The 18,475-nt window shown below is 39.0% G+C and overlaps 1 pseudogene; it reads right to left on the bottom strand.

Moving 5' to 3' along the window:
• Positions 1-7,588: 7,588 nt before the first annotated feature.
• On the bottom strand, positions 7,589-12,076 carry LOC107879167 (annotated as a pseudogene).
• Positions 12,077-18,475: the final 6,399 nt, after the last annotated feature.

Below are 18,475 nucleotides of genomic sequence, written 5' to 3'. Positions count from 1 at the left end.
AGCCCCATCTTATCCCTCTTGTAATTTTTGTAGGCAAATGCCTCATGGATTTTGTGATGAGGGAAGCAATAAGTGTTTTAATTATGGGCAGCCAGGGCATTTGTAGTGACACTATCCAACTAAGGTTTCTTCGAGAGCTAATAAGGTTTTGGTTTCTAATTCTTCAGCTCTTATGCCAAAGAGAGCTACTTTTAGTACCGACACTGGTCGGAATCATCTTTACGCTTTTGCTATCCGTCAGGAACCTAAGGCATCTTCTAATGTCATAGCTAGTACGTTATAGATTTTCTCTCATGATGTATATTGTCTGCTTGATTCGAGTCAACTCTTTCTTATGTGACCCCTTATGTGGATGTTCATTTGGTTTTAATCCTAAGTACATCTTTGATCCCTTCTCTGTGTCTACCCTAGTAGGTGATTCTTTATGGCTAGAAGGGTCTATATGGGTTATGTAGTATCTATCTATTCTCAGGAGACATTGGTGGATCTGATAGAGTTGGATGCATTAGATTTTGATGTGATATTGGGGATGGATTAACTTTACTCGTGCTATGCTTCTCTAGATTGTCGGACCCATAAGGTCATTTTCCAATTCTCAAATGAACCGATAGTTGAGTGGGAAGGGAGTTTCCTAGTACCTAAGGAAGGTTTATTTATTATCTTAGACATAGAAGTTGATTTTTAAGGGTGTCTATACCATCTAGTTAGGGTTAAAGATTCTAGTTCTGAGCTTTCCTCTTTGTAATTTGTCCTTGTTGTTAATGAATTTTCTGAAATGTTTCTCGATGATCTTCTTAGTGTTCCCCCCGATAGAGAAATAGATTTTGGGATTTATCTTCTACCGGTTACCTGTCCTATCTTATCCCTTCTTATAGAATAGCTCCGACTGAGTTGATAAAACTGAAGGAGCAGTTAAAAGACCTTCTTGATAAGGGTTTCATCCATCCTAGTTTTTCTCCATGGGGTTCCCCTATGCACTTCGTATGTAAGAAGGATGGTTACCTTCGAATTGTAAAGATTATCGCCAGTTGAATAAGGTGATAGTGAAGAATAGGTATCATCTTCCCGAATGATCTCTTTGATCAGCTTCAGGGTGCTAAGTACTTTTCTAAGATTAATCTCTAATAGGGTTATTATTAGCTTAAGACTAGGGAGGTGGATATCCCTAAGACTGCTTTCCGTACCCGTATGGTTACTACGAGTTCTTAGTCATGTCTTTTGGGTTGACTAATGCTCTGGCAACATTCATAGATCTTATGAATCGGGTGTTTAGGCAGTTTTAGAATTTGTTCATTATTATGTTTATTGATGAAATCTTGGTATATTCTAAGAGTGAGGAGGATCAAGCCAATCACCTCCAAGTAGTGTTGCAGACTCTTAAAGACCAACGTTTGTAAGCCAAGTTTTTTAAGTGTGAATTTTGGTTCACTGTTGTGACCTTCTTTGGTCACATTGTTTCTAATGCGTGGATCATGGTGGATCCATAGAAAGTTGACGCGGTTATGAAGTGGCCTAGACCCATGACTCCAATCGACATTCAGAGTTTTTTGGGTTTAGTCAGGTATTATAGGAGATTTTTGGAAATCTTTTTGTCTATTATTGCTCCATTGACTAAGTTGACTCAGAAAAAGGTGAAGTTTCTATGGTCCGATGCCTGTGAAGGTAGCTTTGAGAAATTGCAGAACAAGTTGACCTCTACACCAATTTTGACCCTGCCCGAGGGTACCGATAGTTTTATTGGGTACTGTAATAAATCTCGTGTAGGACTAGGTTATGTGTTGATGCAGCATGATAAAGTGGTGGCGTATGCTTCTAGGCAGCTAAAAGTTCATGAAAAAAATTATCCGACTCACGATTTACTGTTGGCAGCTGTTGTTTTTGCTTTGAAGATTTGACACCATTATTTGTATAGGGTTCATGTGGATATATTCTTAGACCATAAGAGTTTACAGTATGTGTTCACCCAGAAGGAGTTGAATCTCAGGTAAAAGAGATAGCTAGAGTTTCTCAAGGACTATGATATGAGTTTTCATTACCATCAAGGTAAAGCTAATGTGATTGTTGATGCTCTTAGCAAGTTGTCTATGGGAAGCTTATCTCATGTGGATGAGGAAAAGAGAGGATTGATGAAAGACATTCACCGATTGGCCAATCTTGGAGTTCGTCTCTTGGATTTTAAGGATGGAGGTGTGATTGTACAAGAGGTAGTGAAGTCATCTCTTGGTGCATAGGTAAAGGAAAAGTGGGTTTTAGATCTTATCTTGATACAAATTAAGGTTGATGTGGGTCAGTAGAAGGTCATGGTATTTGAGATTGGTGGAGATGGTATCTTGAGGTACCAAGGTAGATTGTGTGTTCCCGATGTTAATGGGCTGCGGGAAGGAGTTTTGACTGAGGCCTATGAGTCATGGTATACAGTTCATCCGAGTTCGATGAAGATGTATCACGATTTGAAAGACATTTATTTGTTGAACAGCATGAAGAGGGATGTGGCTAACTTCGTAGCTAAGTGTATGGTGTGTCAGCAAGTGAAGGTTGAGAAGTTGACGCCTGGCGATATGTATCAATAGATTGAGTTGACCATGTAGAAGTGTGAAGTGATCAGTATAGACTTTATTATTGGTCTTCCGCAGTCTCTCCATCAGTTTGATTCGATTCGGGTCATCATGGATAGGATGACTAAGTCGGCTCACTTCTTGCCTGTGAGGACTACTTACACTGGAGAGATGGGAAGTTGTTTATTCAGGAGATAGTTAAGATTCATGGTTTTGTAGTTTCTATTATTTTAGATCAAGGTACGCAGTTCTCTTCTCGCTTTTGGCATTTGTTTCATCAAGGCTTGGGTACACGGGTGAACCTTAGTACCGCTTTCCACCCTTAACTGGATGAACAACGGAAAGGACCATTTAGACTTTGGAAGATATGATAAGGGCTTGTGGGATTGACCTTAGTGGTAGTTGGGTTGACCATTGGCTTCTCATAGAGTTTGCATATAATAACAGGTATCACTCGAGTATTCAGATGGCTCCATTCGAGGCTTTGTATAGTAGGACGTATAGGACCCCTATTTGGTGGTTCGAAGCTGATGAGACTAGGTTGTTTGGTACGGACATAGTTCAATAAGCCATGGAGAAGGTGAAGGTGATTCATAATAGGCTTAAGAATGCTCAGAGTCACCAAAAGTCCTATGCGGATGTGAGATGAAAGGAGTTAGAGTTTGAGGTTGGTGATTGGGTGTTTTTGAAGGTATCTCCCATTTAGGGAGTGATGAGATTTGGAAATAAGGGAAATTCAGTCCCCGTTATGTGGGTCCGTACTTGATCTTAAAAAGAGTAGGGAAGGTTGCTTATGAGTTAGATTTACCTTTGAGTTTGGGTTCCGTTCACCCAGTTTTCCATGTTTTGATGTTGAAGAAGTGTGTGGGTGATGCTTATTTGGTGGTGCAATAGACACTTCGTATAGACACAAATTACATTTATCAAATATTCTAGCACCCTAGCAGTATAACCCATGTGTGCTCACAGTCAAAGACATCCCATTCACTCTCCTTTTGGATAAATCAATCCATTCAGGGATCTAACAAACGACTCTCTCACTCATAAAAAAGTAACACTGGTGTATACAAAATACCGTAGGCTTGCCCTTATGCTCTTTTCCTAAGTTTTCAGACAGTTCCGATAGGATCACTATAGGACTTTGTTCTGCTTGTAATGTAGGCTTGGGGGCTGGTATGGTACGTATGGACATTTAGAGTGACAAACCCTCTTTCGAACTACACTAACTTTTGGGGTTCACACTTAACCAATTTTTCATTTTATTTATTTCCATCCTTATTTCTCCGTTTTTATTTTGAAGCATATTCAGGTTCGGTGTGATCTTCTAGTCTTTTTTTTCACAAAATTTCTTTTTCTTTTCTTTTTCTACCACACCCAGCCTTACTTTCTTTTATCTTATTTTACCCTTATTCATACCTATTTCACATCACGTACCCCTATGATAGCCACCCTCAACTTAGGCAATTTGCTTGAGTTGAAGTGCACAATGTCCAAGGAGGAACAGGGCCAAAACAGGTTCATTGTAATACAAATGGAAAGGTGATAGGTGTAACAAGAAAAATAGGCGTACAGGCTCAAAATCGGGATCAAGGGATATCATTCACGCATGGAAGGTCAATTTGGCTAAAAGTGGACTAATATAAAAAATGGCCTATGATCCTTTCCTACCTAACTATCCTAGACCTAGGTAAAAGCAACCGGGCAAATTCTAGATTCCAACACACCAAGAACTCAGTATATCTCACACGCACTTGCACATGGCTATATTACTACATACTAATTATCCAACTATGCAACTGTTTTGTCCCTCACTGTTTTATCCCTAATCCTAAAGACATTTTTAGATTCACAACAGTCTCACACAAGTATACCAATCACACAATTATTTAAACAAAATTTTTCAAAGGGGGGCTCAAACACAAGTTTCCCCAATAACATTTCAAATCAGCAGTGTTTCAACAATCACGAATCAAAAATCAAAACAAAATCTTTCAATACAATCCAAATTTAATTTTTCAAAATATTTAAAGACAATCATAATAAAAAATAGTCCGCTGCCATAGGCGCTCTTATCTACTCCCTATCTCAGCTGCCTGCGTCAAACCTGCAAGTCATAACAGACTTTCAGTTTTAGCTACTTCTTTTCAGCTACTCCTAATTTTTTTGGAATAACCCTCACCCCAACTAAAAATTATTGCACTGTCCCCAGTGCTACAAAAATAAAAATAGAGTAAAGAAAAGGGTCATACCTAGGCGCTCAAGGTGCCGATGCATCATCAGCCGCACGTGGGCCCGTAGATTGGGTCCCACTCCCATCAGCTACCATACTATCAATCGGGACAGAATTAACTATAGACAGGGGAATAATATTAATCCCTGCAACAATAACAACTGGATCTCTCGATCCACCAGCTCCAGAGGCCATCTCACGAACCCTGGTCTCTTAGTCCTGCTCATCCTGAATATTATCTGCTATGGCTCTCTTCTCAGTTTCTCGCTCTTCTTTTTTCTTTATCTCCCTCTTTTTTATTTGTTCTTTGGTTTTTTTAACCTAAATATCTGCTGGGTCTGCCCAAATATTAGGAACATAAACAGTAGGAATCACTATCTAAACGATGGGCTCAACAACTACTGGTATCTCGTAAAGCTTTGAAACTATTTTCTTGATCTCCGCAAGCTCGAATTTAATATCAGCAACCTCAGATGTCTGCCCGCTTCTTAGCTATCGAGAGATCCTCGACTCAAAAGTGTCTAGGCGCCCTTGAACTCGCCTAACCTGTTTCTCAAGCCTCCTATCAAACCAACTTCTCATTCCTCTTTCCATATGACCTACTTTCGCGTTAAGCGTAGCTAACTGGGTCACAACCTCGGTCTATACAGCCTGGGAGATCATCATGATACCTGGAGGCATACCTCATGGCTTAGGTGGAACTGACTGGACTGGTGCTGGGGCACTAGAAGTACCTACTGCATCTGCATATACGCCCTCTATCTGTGCTTCTGGCTCAGTACCTTCAGCTATAGTAGGGGAGTCTTTCTGATCATTTTGCGGGAACAATCCCACCATAACCTGTACTGCCGGTCTCATAGGTCGATCCAAAGAGTTGGTAGTATTTCTAATCAAATCAATAGTAAACATCTGCTGCGCCTCGATTATCTCATCAATCCCAGGGAGTTCTAACACTCCCACAGCAAGACAAATCTAAGTAATCATGCAGTGGTAGGCCAGCAATGCCTTTTGATCCCCTACTGCCCTATATCGTTGTTCCCAACATAAAAACTCACCAATATCAAACTCATAATCATCTATGAAACTGGCTATCATGGCTACTTGAACTGGGCTCAATACGTCATCTTCTATAGTAGGGTACAACCTGTGCCGAGCCAATGCCCATCATGCTTTTCCCTCAAAGTTGAGGGTACACTTCTTAATCTTCTGGGAGACCACCCTGGTACCTCCCACTACCCAGACAACATTCTCTCCATGTGTGGCTATCTATTTTATAATCTATCTAAATATTACCATCTTGTCATTCAAACCCAACGACCTCTGTGTAACTTCCTCATCTTCGCCATCCGGTAATCCATCTATTCTGTGTTGAGCTGAGCCTGGTACTCTGGTCCATATAAAAATCTCCCAATGGTACGGGGAGAGATGTTTACCCAAAAGCCTCGAATTATCAGTGACTCAATTGGGTCACCACCCTTCCATAATTGAACCTTATGGATATTTTTGCTGAAGTTCTCCTTTGTATACGACATAAAACTCACGGACCAATACTTGACTATATCTTCCTGGTGCTCGTTTCATCTAATTAAACCCATAAAATTTGAAATGCTCCTCAAAACTAGGTAATTCCGACATCCCTGTAGTGGTCATTCATCTCCCTGGATATAATACTCGCTTTATCTTGCCACCCGATATCCTGAAAAACCCACTATTGAAAGTATCCTGCATTTTGGGGTAACCCCATCGTTCAATGATGGGTATCGGGGTAGTGCTGAGTACTAATAATGGGTCCTATCGGGCTATCAGTGGCATGTCATTCACATCTCCTGCATCTTCAGCATGCTCAAAATTTACCTTTTCCGAACAGGACTCAGCCTCATCATCATTATCATCTTCATTATCAACATTATCATTATTGAAAGGTGGTTAAGGTATGTGGGGAGGCGATGTAGTAGGATTCTTCTTTTGTGTGCCCTTTGGAGTGGGTGAGTCTGAGTCTTGGGGAACCACCTTTTTTCCCTTTGCTTTATCAGCTGCCTTTTTTTTTCTGCACAACTTTCTTCTTGGTGCTTCCATCATATATTTCCCCGCTGCTTTCAGATGCAGTCTCATATTCAAACCTAAATTAGTAGATTCGAAGTTGTTGGTAGTTAAATCAAGTTGAATTCACATTGATTTTTGCAGATTAATGGTTGAAAATTTGGTGAAAAATGGAGTGCGTACGAGTAGTTCAGTCGGGTGCCAGATCGGGTGCCTTTTTCTTTTCTTTTTAACTAAAGGACTAGGACGGGTCAACCTGAGAATAGACCTAGTAAGCATGGGTACAAATTGTTCATATGACTCATACCTAGGCTTATAGGTATTTTCTTTGACTCGTATAGCCCTGGGACTTTCCTGGGTTTCTGGAGTGGGTACGACTCAAGGTGGCGAATTGTACCTTGAGGGTAAGATTTGTTTTGAGAATTGTATCTATTCCAGAAACTTTGCCCGATTCTAATTTTGTTCCCAGGACAATACGACTCCTACTCACGAGTCATACTATATAGATACGACTCGCAAAGAGTCCGTATGCCTACTTTTCTCTTTTTTCTTGTTTTTATCTATACTACTTAGTCCTACACATTGAACAAACACATTAACCTATAAATGAAATAAGTACAATAACATGGGTTGCCTCCCAAGCAATATTTGATTTAATGTTGCGACACAAGTTGGGTACTCAGATTTCTCCAACTAGCCCGTGGGTTGCCTCCCACGCAACGCTTGATTTAACGTCGTGGCACGACATAATTGCCTTTATTACTCAGACTTCATCAAAGTCAATCTCAGCTACTCCATTCACCTCTTCTGTATTTCCCATGCAGTTCTTTGCTCTTTGTTCGTTTACCTTGAATGGGAGATCACCATCCCTCTTATGTTCTAAAGCATCATAGAGATAAACCTTTATAACTGTGAATGGACCATGCCACCTCGACCTTAGCTTACCTGGAAATAAATAAAGCTTGGAGTTATATAATAACACTTGGTCACCTTTTTCAAATACCCTCTTCTCAATCTTGCGGCCATGATGCAACTTCATTTTTTCTTGTAAAATTCTGAAATTTCATATGCCCAGAGCCAGAATTCATCCAACTCATTGATGCTATTCATCCTTGACTTTGCTGCATTCTTCCACTCTAGATTCAGCTTCTTTAATGCCTATAGTACTTTATGTTCAAGCCCAATTGGTAAATGACAAGCTTTGCCATACACAAGCCGATAAGGTGAAACACCTATGGGAGTCTTGTAAGCTGTGTGGTAAGCCCACAATACATCATCTAAATTTCTCTCCCAATTGGTCCTATTGGCATTTACAGTCTTCACCAATATGGACTTGATTTCTCTATTCGATACTTCAACCTATCCACTAGTCTGCGGATGATAGGGTGTTGCCACCCTATGGTTCACGCCATATTTTTCAAGCAGACTTTTGAATAGGTAGTTGCAGAAATGTGACCCTCCATCACAAATAATAGCACGTGGCATACCAAATCGAGAAAAGATGTTCTTTCTAAAAAATGCTGTGATACTACGAGCTTCATTGTTAGGAAGCGCAATTGCTTCCACCCTTTTCGACACATAATCTACAGCCACAAAAATGTATTTCATGCCATACGAACTCACAAAAAGTCCTATGAAATCTATGCTCCATGCATCAAACACTTCCAATTCTAGAGTAAGAGTTATAGGTAGTTTATGTCTACTAGAAATAGTACCTTGTCACTGACATTGATCACAAGCAGATGCGAAATCATAAGCATCTTTGTGTATGAATGGCCAATAGTAACCGCATTGCAGGATTTTGTGAGTTGTACGGGCCCCTCCACAATGAGCCCTAACTGGCGATGAATGACATGCTTCAATTATGCTAATCATCTCCACCTTAGGTATGCATCTACGAATGATTCCATCCGCATAAATTTTAAAAAAGTAAGGTTTGTCCCAGAAAAATTTTCTTACCTCATGCATGAACTTCTTCCGTTGCTGATATGAAAGATCTTCTGGGACTAAATCACTGGCTAAGTAATTTTCATAGTCTATAAACCACGGGATTAGATCTTGGAAAGCTGCTAATATCTGCTCGTCTGGAAAACTATCATCAATCTCCAACCCAGTAGCAACCTTTTTCATAGCTTCCTCCTCCAGTCTAGACAAGTGATCTGCAATTTGATTATCCGTGCCTTTTCTGTCCTTCACCTCAAAGTCAAATTCTTGCAACAATAGCATCCACCGAATAGGCCTAGGATTTACATCATTTTAATCCATTAGGTACCGCAATGCTGCATGATCAGTGTGCACAATCACCTTTGTCCCAATCAGGTAAGATCTAAACTTTTCAAAGGTAAAAACCACTGTCAGTAACTCTTATTTTGTCATGGTGTAGTTCTTCTGAGTAAAATTTAGTGCCTTACTAGCATAGTAGATGAGATGAAGGATCTTTTTTTTCTGTTGGCCTAGTACAAAACCTAAGGCTAATCCACTAGCGTCACTCATAATCTCGAAAGGTGAAGACCAATCGGGAGACACAATGATTGGAGTAGTCACCAACTTCTCTTTTAGGCTTTCAAAAGCCTTCTTACATGCATCATCAAAATTAAATTTTACCTCCTTCTCAAGAAGCTTGCAAAGAGGATTAACAATCTTTGAGAAGTCCTTAATAAATACCTGTAAAAACCTACATGCCCTAGAAAGCTCTGAATTCCCTTCACAAAAATTGGATAAGGTAATTTTTCAATCACCTCAATCTTCATTCGATCAACATCTATGCCTCTCTTTGAAATCTTGTGCCCAAGCACTATTCCTTCTTTGACGTTAAAATGACACTTTTCCCAATTAAGTACCAAGTTGCATTCTTCACATCTTTGTAGAGAATTTGCCAAGTGCTTTAGGAAATCTTCAAAAGAATCACCAAAAATTGAAAAATCATCCATAAAAACTTCAATGGTGTCTTCAAGAATATCAGAGAAAATAGACATCATACATCTCTGAAATGTGGCTGGGGTGTTGCATAGCCCGAATGGCATGCGCTTGAATGCAAAGGTCCCATAAGGATATGTAAAATTAATCTTTTCTTGGTCCTCAGGTGCAGTACTTATCTGATTGTAGCTTGAGTACCTATCAAGAAAACAATACCATCCTCTTTCTACTAACCTGTCTAACATCTGATCCATGAAAGGCTTAGGCAAATGGTCCTTATGAGTCCATGCATTCAGTTTTCTATAATCCATGCACACTCTCCATCCAGTGATTGGCCTCATAGACTCTAGCTCATTCTTCTCATTAGGCACCACAATAATTCAACCTTTCTTCGGAATGCATTGTACTGGACTGACCCACTTGTTATTAGCAATGGGATACACTACACCAACATCCAACCACTTGATTATTTCTTTCTTGACCATCTCCTGTATAGAAGGATTGAGTCGAGATGATGTTCAATAGATGGAACACACTCCGGTTCAAGTTTTATATTGTGAGATGCCTATAATATCTGCAATAGACCATCCAATGGCCCTCTTAAATCTCTACAATACTGACAATAATGCTTCTACTTTTGAATGTCTCAAATCAGCTACAATAATGACCGGTTTAGTATTGTTATCCCCCAAAATGCATATTGCAAGTGATATGGGAGATCCTTCAACTCTAACACCGATGGTTCCTCAATGGATGGGCGAACAGGTGGAGTAGTTCTATTCTTCAAGTCTAAATCAAGCTTCTTTGGTGCAAAATTATAACCATTTCCATGCAGTGCACTTACTAGCTCCTTATAATCCTCAATACCATCAGAATCAAAGTTCATAGTCACAGCTGCCAGAGCTTCGACACCTAGTCTCTCTTTAATAGAAACAACCGTATCAGAATCATCATCCCACAATGTAACTGCATCAACATCATAGAATGAATTTATCTCTTCATTATTTACATCAATCACAGATACCACTTTCAATTCATCAGGTTGATTCATAGATTTGCATACGTTGAATGTCACCTATTCATTATTGAGTCGCAACATCAGACGTCCTTTCTCCAGATTAATCAATGTCCTACCTGTAGCCAAAAATGGTCTTTCTAAAATAATCGAGACCTGAAAGTCCACTTCATAATCTAATATAACAAAATTAGCAGGAAATACAAAAGAAGAAACTTTTACCAAAACATCATAAAGGATACCAATGGGCTTCTTTACTATTTTTCCAGCTATTCTCATGGTAGTTGGTTTGGGAGCTCGCAAACCCAATTGCTTGAATACGGAAAAGGGCACGAGGTTGATTCTATCCCCCAAGTCATATAATGCTCGAGTGAAGTTTAAAGACCCAATAGTATAAGGTATTGTGAAAGCGCCAGGGTCCTCCTTCGTCTCTACCAAAAATCTAGTAACTATAACACTGCAATGATGAATATTGTCGACAAGCTCATAATTGACTAACCTTTTCTTGGTGATCAAATCCTTCATGAATTTTTCATATCCTGGAATCTGCTCCAATGTCTCTACAAACAGTATGTTGACAGTCAACTCTTTTAACATAGACAAATTTTTTGATACTTACCTTCTTCTAGTTTCTTTCTCATTCTTCATGGATAGGGAGGAAGGGGTCTTGGAATGGGATTCAGTATAGGTCCTTAACCTTATCTTTTCCTCTAGTATACTTTCTATTACTTCCAACATCAACTGGCTCATCCTCATACTTTTGCTCATCAGTTGTGGGTACAGGTGGGTCTGAAGTAACCTTACCACTTCGAGTGGTAATGGCATGACATTGACTATCATTTTTGGGATTTACCACCGTATTGATCGAAAGAGTGCCAGGTTGTCTTTGATTCACAGTGGATGACATCTGAACAAATTGCTGCTCCAATTGCTTAATTACTGTAGCATATGACTCAACTTTCTGGTTCAGCCCTGACAGATCAGCTTTGATATCCGTCAGGCAATTCTCTTAACTTTTTGCCCTTTGACCAGCTTAGACAAAAAGGCCTCCATTCTAGAATCTATATCTCGATTATTTGGTAGAATATACTTTTCACTCTTCTCCTTATAGTCATATTTACGCCACTAATCACCATCTCTATCTCTACTCCTATCTCTGTATCTGTCATTATAAGAGTTTTGACCTTGATTCCCTTGCCCTTGGGCTCGTAAATCCTTCAATCTATGATCAAGATACTTTGCCTCTTCTTCAAATTCGATCTCGAATGCTTTGGAAGTAGACCTCAGTGCCACAACTGTATTCACCTTCTCAGCACTCATTGACGTGAATTATTTTATAAGCAACCCAATATCGGTACAAAGTTATGCTACCTCTTATGCTACTATGTCATTCGCTGCTCCATAAGTATTTGTTGCTCCAATAGCATATGTACCACTACCATGTTCCAAATCTCAAGTATGCCATCCTCTATTGGTAACTACAATATCATCTAGCATTTCGTGTGCAGCTTCCCAGTAAAGACGCATAAAAGCTCCTCCTGAAATAGTATTTATCATAGCTCTTGAACTATCATTTAGTGATCGATGAAAGATCTCAGACAAGTTAGATTCTCTGATTCTGTGATTTGGTACTATGCTCAGCTTCTTCTTGAATCGAAACCACGCCTCATACATAGACTCTGCAGGTAGTTATCTAAAATTGTAAATTTCATCCTAACATTGTAATATCCATGCAGGAGGGAAAAATCTGCTAAAAAACCATGTCTTTAACTCATGACAAGTAGTGATAGATCCTTTTGGAAGTTCCCCTAACCATAGTGATGCTTCACCTGTCAAAGAGAATCGAAAAAACCTCAACCTCAATGCTTTCAAATTAATCCCTGGAATATTATAATATGTGCAGATCCCAAGAAAATTTATAAGGTGCATATTTGTGTCATCCTTAACTACACCCAAAAATACACCCTTCAGATTCTACAATTGGATCATAACACTAGTGATATCAAACCTCACATTAGGGGCTAATACAGAAGGAACAATGGCTGTAGACTCAGTAGGCTCAACATAACCCAGATCTTCATAGTCTTCCTCGTATGGGTCTAAGTGTTTATACGCTAGAATAAATGGAGCCCTACCTCTCTGAACTAGATAATCAACTTGTCTCAGCTTTACTAGTCCACCTTGCTGAGCTACTACCGCCTCTGCAATAAGTCTGACTTCTTCTGGTTCTTTATGTTCTTTCTCCAACAGTTGCTGTGTCTATAAGTCTGCAATATTATGTGTATCTAAAGGAACACACGAGAGTACCATGTTCAAATTCACTGGTGGGGGATCTTGAACCCCATTATGAACTTGTCCTGACATCTTTCTCAAAGTTTGAAGGAATCTCTCTGGTTCTAGATCAAATGGGAGCAAGGGATTGCCTTTACTCCTAGTACTTGTCATACACCGACGTATGCCAAATCAAAACCAGAAACTAAAAACCCACAAAATTTACCAATTTAATTCACTACTCAAACCCTCTTCCCCGACAACGGTGCCAAAATTTAATGTCACCCAAAACTACACTCCTCTCAAAATTATATTGCAGTCGATTGCAAATATAATAACCCAACTAGGTTGGGGTTGATCCCATAGGGAAAATATGAATAGTTTCTTGACTTGATGTAATGCACGAGCAGTACAGGAAAGTAAATGAGGAGATTTGTAGTATCAATTGTAAGTAGTAACCAAATCTTGAGTGCTTTCGAGTTATAATCAATAAGAGACGAACACTTGGATTGGGTTCCTCCTGGTTTCTCAACTCTGTAAATTTCTCATGATCAACCCAACTGTTCTGTTATTCTATATGTAAAGTCTACAAGATAGGTATTATCAACTGCTGGGTAAGTTAGAAGATAAATTTCACTCTTTACCGGGTAAGTCTCAGGGTGTCTCCTTGTTGCCCCTTGTTAAGACATCAGTTTACTCTTCTGGGTAGGATTAAGTGATTAGATGGGATACGGGGACTAAAAGGTGGAGGTAGAAGGAACCCAAATCACTGTCTTAACTTCTTTTCCCAATCACAAACTCCTTGGTAGGAATGGATGCAAATATAGGCTATCTCAAGGTATTGCAGATACTTGAGATTAATTATTATGAAGAAGATTAAGATACATGCAGAAACTCTAGAACAGTTGAATCTCACACTTCCACTACATAGCTAATCATGTTTGTGCAAGAAACCATGATTATTAATGAAGAACACATAAAATTAATTTCACAAGAATAAAATGATTAAACTCCAAAGTCTTTAATTGAATAAACCCTAAAATCTCAAGAACAATTGTGAAAGTATTGTAATAATATGTCAAAGACCATAAAAGAACGTCACCTAATAAAAGATACACTCTCAGGTATTTATAGAATCTTAAAATAGCCTTAAAATCCTAATAAAAATGAGAAAAGTATAGTTAAGTTGGTAGTCGATACGACTCAATCTTTACTTATATCAATATCATACGAGTCATACCCTGCCTTGTCATATTCATTCCAGTGTCTAATTAGCCTACGATTTTAACTTTCTGCTCAGTATATGACTTTTTCTTACGAGTCATACATGAGTGTACGACTCGTGTCCTCCATCTGTATCCACCTGGGACTTTGTCCTTCCAAGTCTTGGACACTGGTTTGTATATGACATACCTATATGAGTCGTACCTAGACTTCTGACTCGTATACTTCTGACACTTCAATCTTTGAATAGTAGCTTCAATTCTGTTATGCTTCTGACCGCTTTGTATGTCTCCTATCCTCAGTGTATGGCTCGTATAAATATGTCATATCTTTTCTTCACTTGGTCTTTTGTTTGGGTCTTTGATTCTGGAATGCTTACGATTGATTGACACAACTCATATACTTATCTTACGATTCATATACATGAGTCATATCTTACCCTCACTTGGCATTTGACCTTGGTGTTTGCTTCTGTTATGGGTACGATTCCTCCTACGAGTCATATGTTAAGTATGTGACTCGTGAGCTGGCTCATATCTTGATCAGTTTTGGTCTTTTTCAGGTCTTTTTCTTTTCTTTTTATTCAAACACTGTTGTAGACTTATTTTACCTTTAATATACACCAAAGTTCATCATATCTAACAAAACACCCTAAGTTCATACATAAATTTACTGCTTTAAGCATCAAAACTGTCGTGTTTCCATGCCATATCAGTGCCTATTGAGGATATAGGTATTTCGAATTCCTTGTCTTATGAGAAAGTCTCGGTGTAGATTTTGGATAGACATGTTCTTCACTTGAAAACTAAATATGTAGCTTTGGTAAAGGTCCTTTGGAGGAACCATAAAGTTGAAGAAGCTACTTAGGAAGCAAAAGAGAACATGAAATCCAAGTATCCATTCTTGTTCACCAGATTAGACAATCGTGCTTAAGGTATGTGGTTTCCTTATCATATTTGTTTTTTTGACTTTGTTAAAGGAAATTGTGGTTGAATTCTGTCTTATAATCGTGCTAATGGATGCCTTGACTCATCATTTGGGGATGAATGATCCTAGGGAGGGAGAATGTAACACCCAAATTTTTGCCTCTAAAAAATTTCTTGACTCTGAGCTTACTGCCCATTATGACTCACCTTATGAGTCGTAAGGTGTCATTACGGGTTGTAGGACCCTAATAATAGGGTGACCAGTGTGTTACCTAAATTTTCTGACCTGAGTACGATTAAGATATAATGAGTCGTGATAAGACATTATGCGTCATAATGTGGGACTCGTAATCTCACTAGTGTAGTGGCCATTTATTTCTGTTGTGACTATGACTGGACCCTAAGAGTCATAAGGATGGACTATGAGTCATAAGGTACGACTTATAGGGTCAACAGTAGGGGTGCCATGGGACACTGCCCTGACTACGAGTCAAGGGGACTACTCATAGTTAGTCGTTATGACTCATAAGGTGACCCGAACGACTATACGGTAATTTTTTTAAGTGTTTTTATTAAGGGAGCTTTGGTCAATTTCCTTTTTCCCCACTTAGACCCCACATCCATAAAACATGAAAAAGGGTTATTTTGATCCTTTATCAAATCAAACAAGTCTTAAACACTCTCAAATTCCCCAAAGCAAGAACAAGCTAGGGTTTCTACAGGTTGGCCAATCAAGCTTCAACTATTGATTTCTCTCTATAATTCTTGATTATCTAAGGCATGTATCTCTTCTCCAAACTCTATTTTATTAAGGCATGTGTTTAAATTGTTAATTATGAGGTCTTAAGTGTTACCTTTAGAATTTGGGTTGAGGGTATTGGATAATTGTTGTTTAAATGATGTTCCCATGATTTTATATACATCGTTCATGTTTTATTGATTGTCTTGAAACTTGTGGGGTGCATGAGCATGGTGAAAAAATTAGGGGATCATGGATTCCACCAATTTTTATAATGAAATTGTGATGAACTCAACCCAATCTCATGAAATTGTTTTTGAAATATGAGTACCTACATATTGAAACCACTCTTTGAATTATTGCTTTGCTTAAAAGGCTTATCAAACATAAATGATTTTTGAAAGGCCATTGTGGCCATGATATGATTTTAAATTGAACCTTGGGGGTCGTGGATTCCCCTATATGAATAAATCATTGAACCTTGAGGGTCGAGGATTCGCTCGTATGGATGAATAATTAAACTTGTGGGGTCGTGGATTCCCTCAAGTGATGTATAATTTCTATGGCATGAATATTAGCTTTCAAGCGTAATTAATATGACGATACCAATGGTATGCCTTAATGGATAATCATGGTTCAATGAATGGGAAATGTGTAACTATTTTAATTGGGCTTAAAGGGGTTGTGTAGCTAACCCATGAAAGTGGAGGTCTCTAGGGACTACTACTAGAAACCCAATTTTTCGGCATGAGGGATTGGTCTTGATAATCGTGTGCTTATGTCATACTTGATATATATTTTCGTCGAGGATATGCAAAGGGTCATGGATTCCCCGACCTTTCTCAACACCTTTGGTTTGTACAGCCAACGCGCACTGAGGCCCTTTCGATAAGGGAAGCTAGACCTATATAGCCCGTGGGTGCCTTATGATAGTAAAGCTACACATTCCAAGTTAATGTTTTAATTTCATGCTAAACCCTACTCCCTGTCCCAGTATGTTATATATATGTATGTATATTGTGTGTATGCACATTTTACTGTGGTTTTCACTTGACATTATTTTATCCCTTCCCTTAGTTACATGTTAGTGCTCACCCCGCTAACCATTTTTGGATGTTGTATCCCCACGCGATGCAGGAATTGAAGATACTTTTATTTTTCCCACACAGTGATTAGGTGATTTCTGGGTTGATCGTGAGTTATCTTGAAGTGGTGAGCCTCTTTCTTTCGGAAGGCCTGTTACTTCTTAGTTTAGATTATGTCATAGACTGTTTCTTTGGTTTTCTTATTTTGGCAATGGTCGGGGGTATGTCCCGACATAGGTTGTCTTTTGGTATTTAGAGGCTTTGTGGACTACTTTGGATTGGGATGGTTGTTGAAATTCTTAGATTCTTTTCTGAATTAGTTGATTTACCTATCTTGTTATATGTTCGAAACTCAACTTTATCTTGTTATATATTCAAAATTAATCCATTGTTAGTTGTATTGTGCTCTAGTTGGCTAAGGTAAAGGGGATGGTCCCCAGTCCTTAGCGAACTTGGGATACCCATCATGGCTAGCCCCTGGTTTGAGTCATGACATCCACATCCATCACTGTAATTATACACAAATCTTTGTAGTGGGAAGGTGGATTAAGTGACTCATAAACTCTGAAAACCACCTCTTTTTCATCTAATCTCATTGTGAGAGTGCTCTCTCTTCTATGTATCAACGTTTCTCCTATGGATAAGAATGGACATCCTAGAATAATCAACACCCTACTATCTGCATCAAAATCCATAATAATAAAATTAGCTAAAATTACAAACTTACCAACCTTTATGTGGACGTCCTCAATTATTCCAGTGGGCTTCACTATGGTCTTATTCGCCAATTGCAGCAACATAGAGTATGGTCTCGACTCAACCAACCTAAGAGCGTTGAACATGGATAGAGGCATTAAATTTATACTCGCCCCCAAATAACTCAAGGCATGGACTACTTCACCGTCACCAATCTGTATGGAGAGGGTGAAACTCCCGGGGTCCTTAAGCTTCTTGGTCATCTTTTCAATTACCACAGAGATGCACTCCTCTATAAATGCTACTATCTCAATATTCTGCAGCTTCACCTTGTTAGTTATGACATCCTTCAAGTACTTGGCATACTTGGGCATTCCCTGTAAAAAATCTAAAAGAGAAAGGTTAATATGAAGTTCTATGAACATGTCGAAGAACTTCTTGAAGCATGCATCCTCCTTTGATTTTATTATCCTTTACGGGAACGGTGGTGGTGGTCGTTCCTTCTCAATAGCTTTAGTCTTTGGGTACTCAAACTTCCCCTAATTATCAACAACTTTGTCTGCAACTGGTTGAGGAACCAACTCTGCATCTACCTCCTTATTTGTATTTAGAGGTATATAATTTAGGTCTTTACTACTCCTCAAAGTGATTGCCATAACTTGCTTCGGAGGTTCATTATCACTTGGCAAACCACCTTGAGGCCTGGTATTCTGTGCCTGCTGTAATTGCCCCAACTGTTGCTCTAAATTTTTCTGAACTGCTTGCTGATTTTTGATAT

This window comes from Capsicum annuum, chromosome 8 (genome assembly GCF_002878395.1).
Source record: "Capsicum annuum cultivar UCD-10X-F1 chromosome 8, UCD10Xv1.1, whole genome shotgun sequence".
Taxonomy (NCBI): domain Eukaryota; kingdom Viridiplantae; phylum Streptophyta; class Magnoliopsida; order Solanales; family Solanaceae; genus Capsicum; species Capsicum annuum.
Note: the sequence above shows the minus strand (reverse complement) of the source record. Positions and strands in the feature narration are given on the sequence as shown.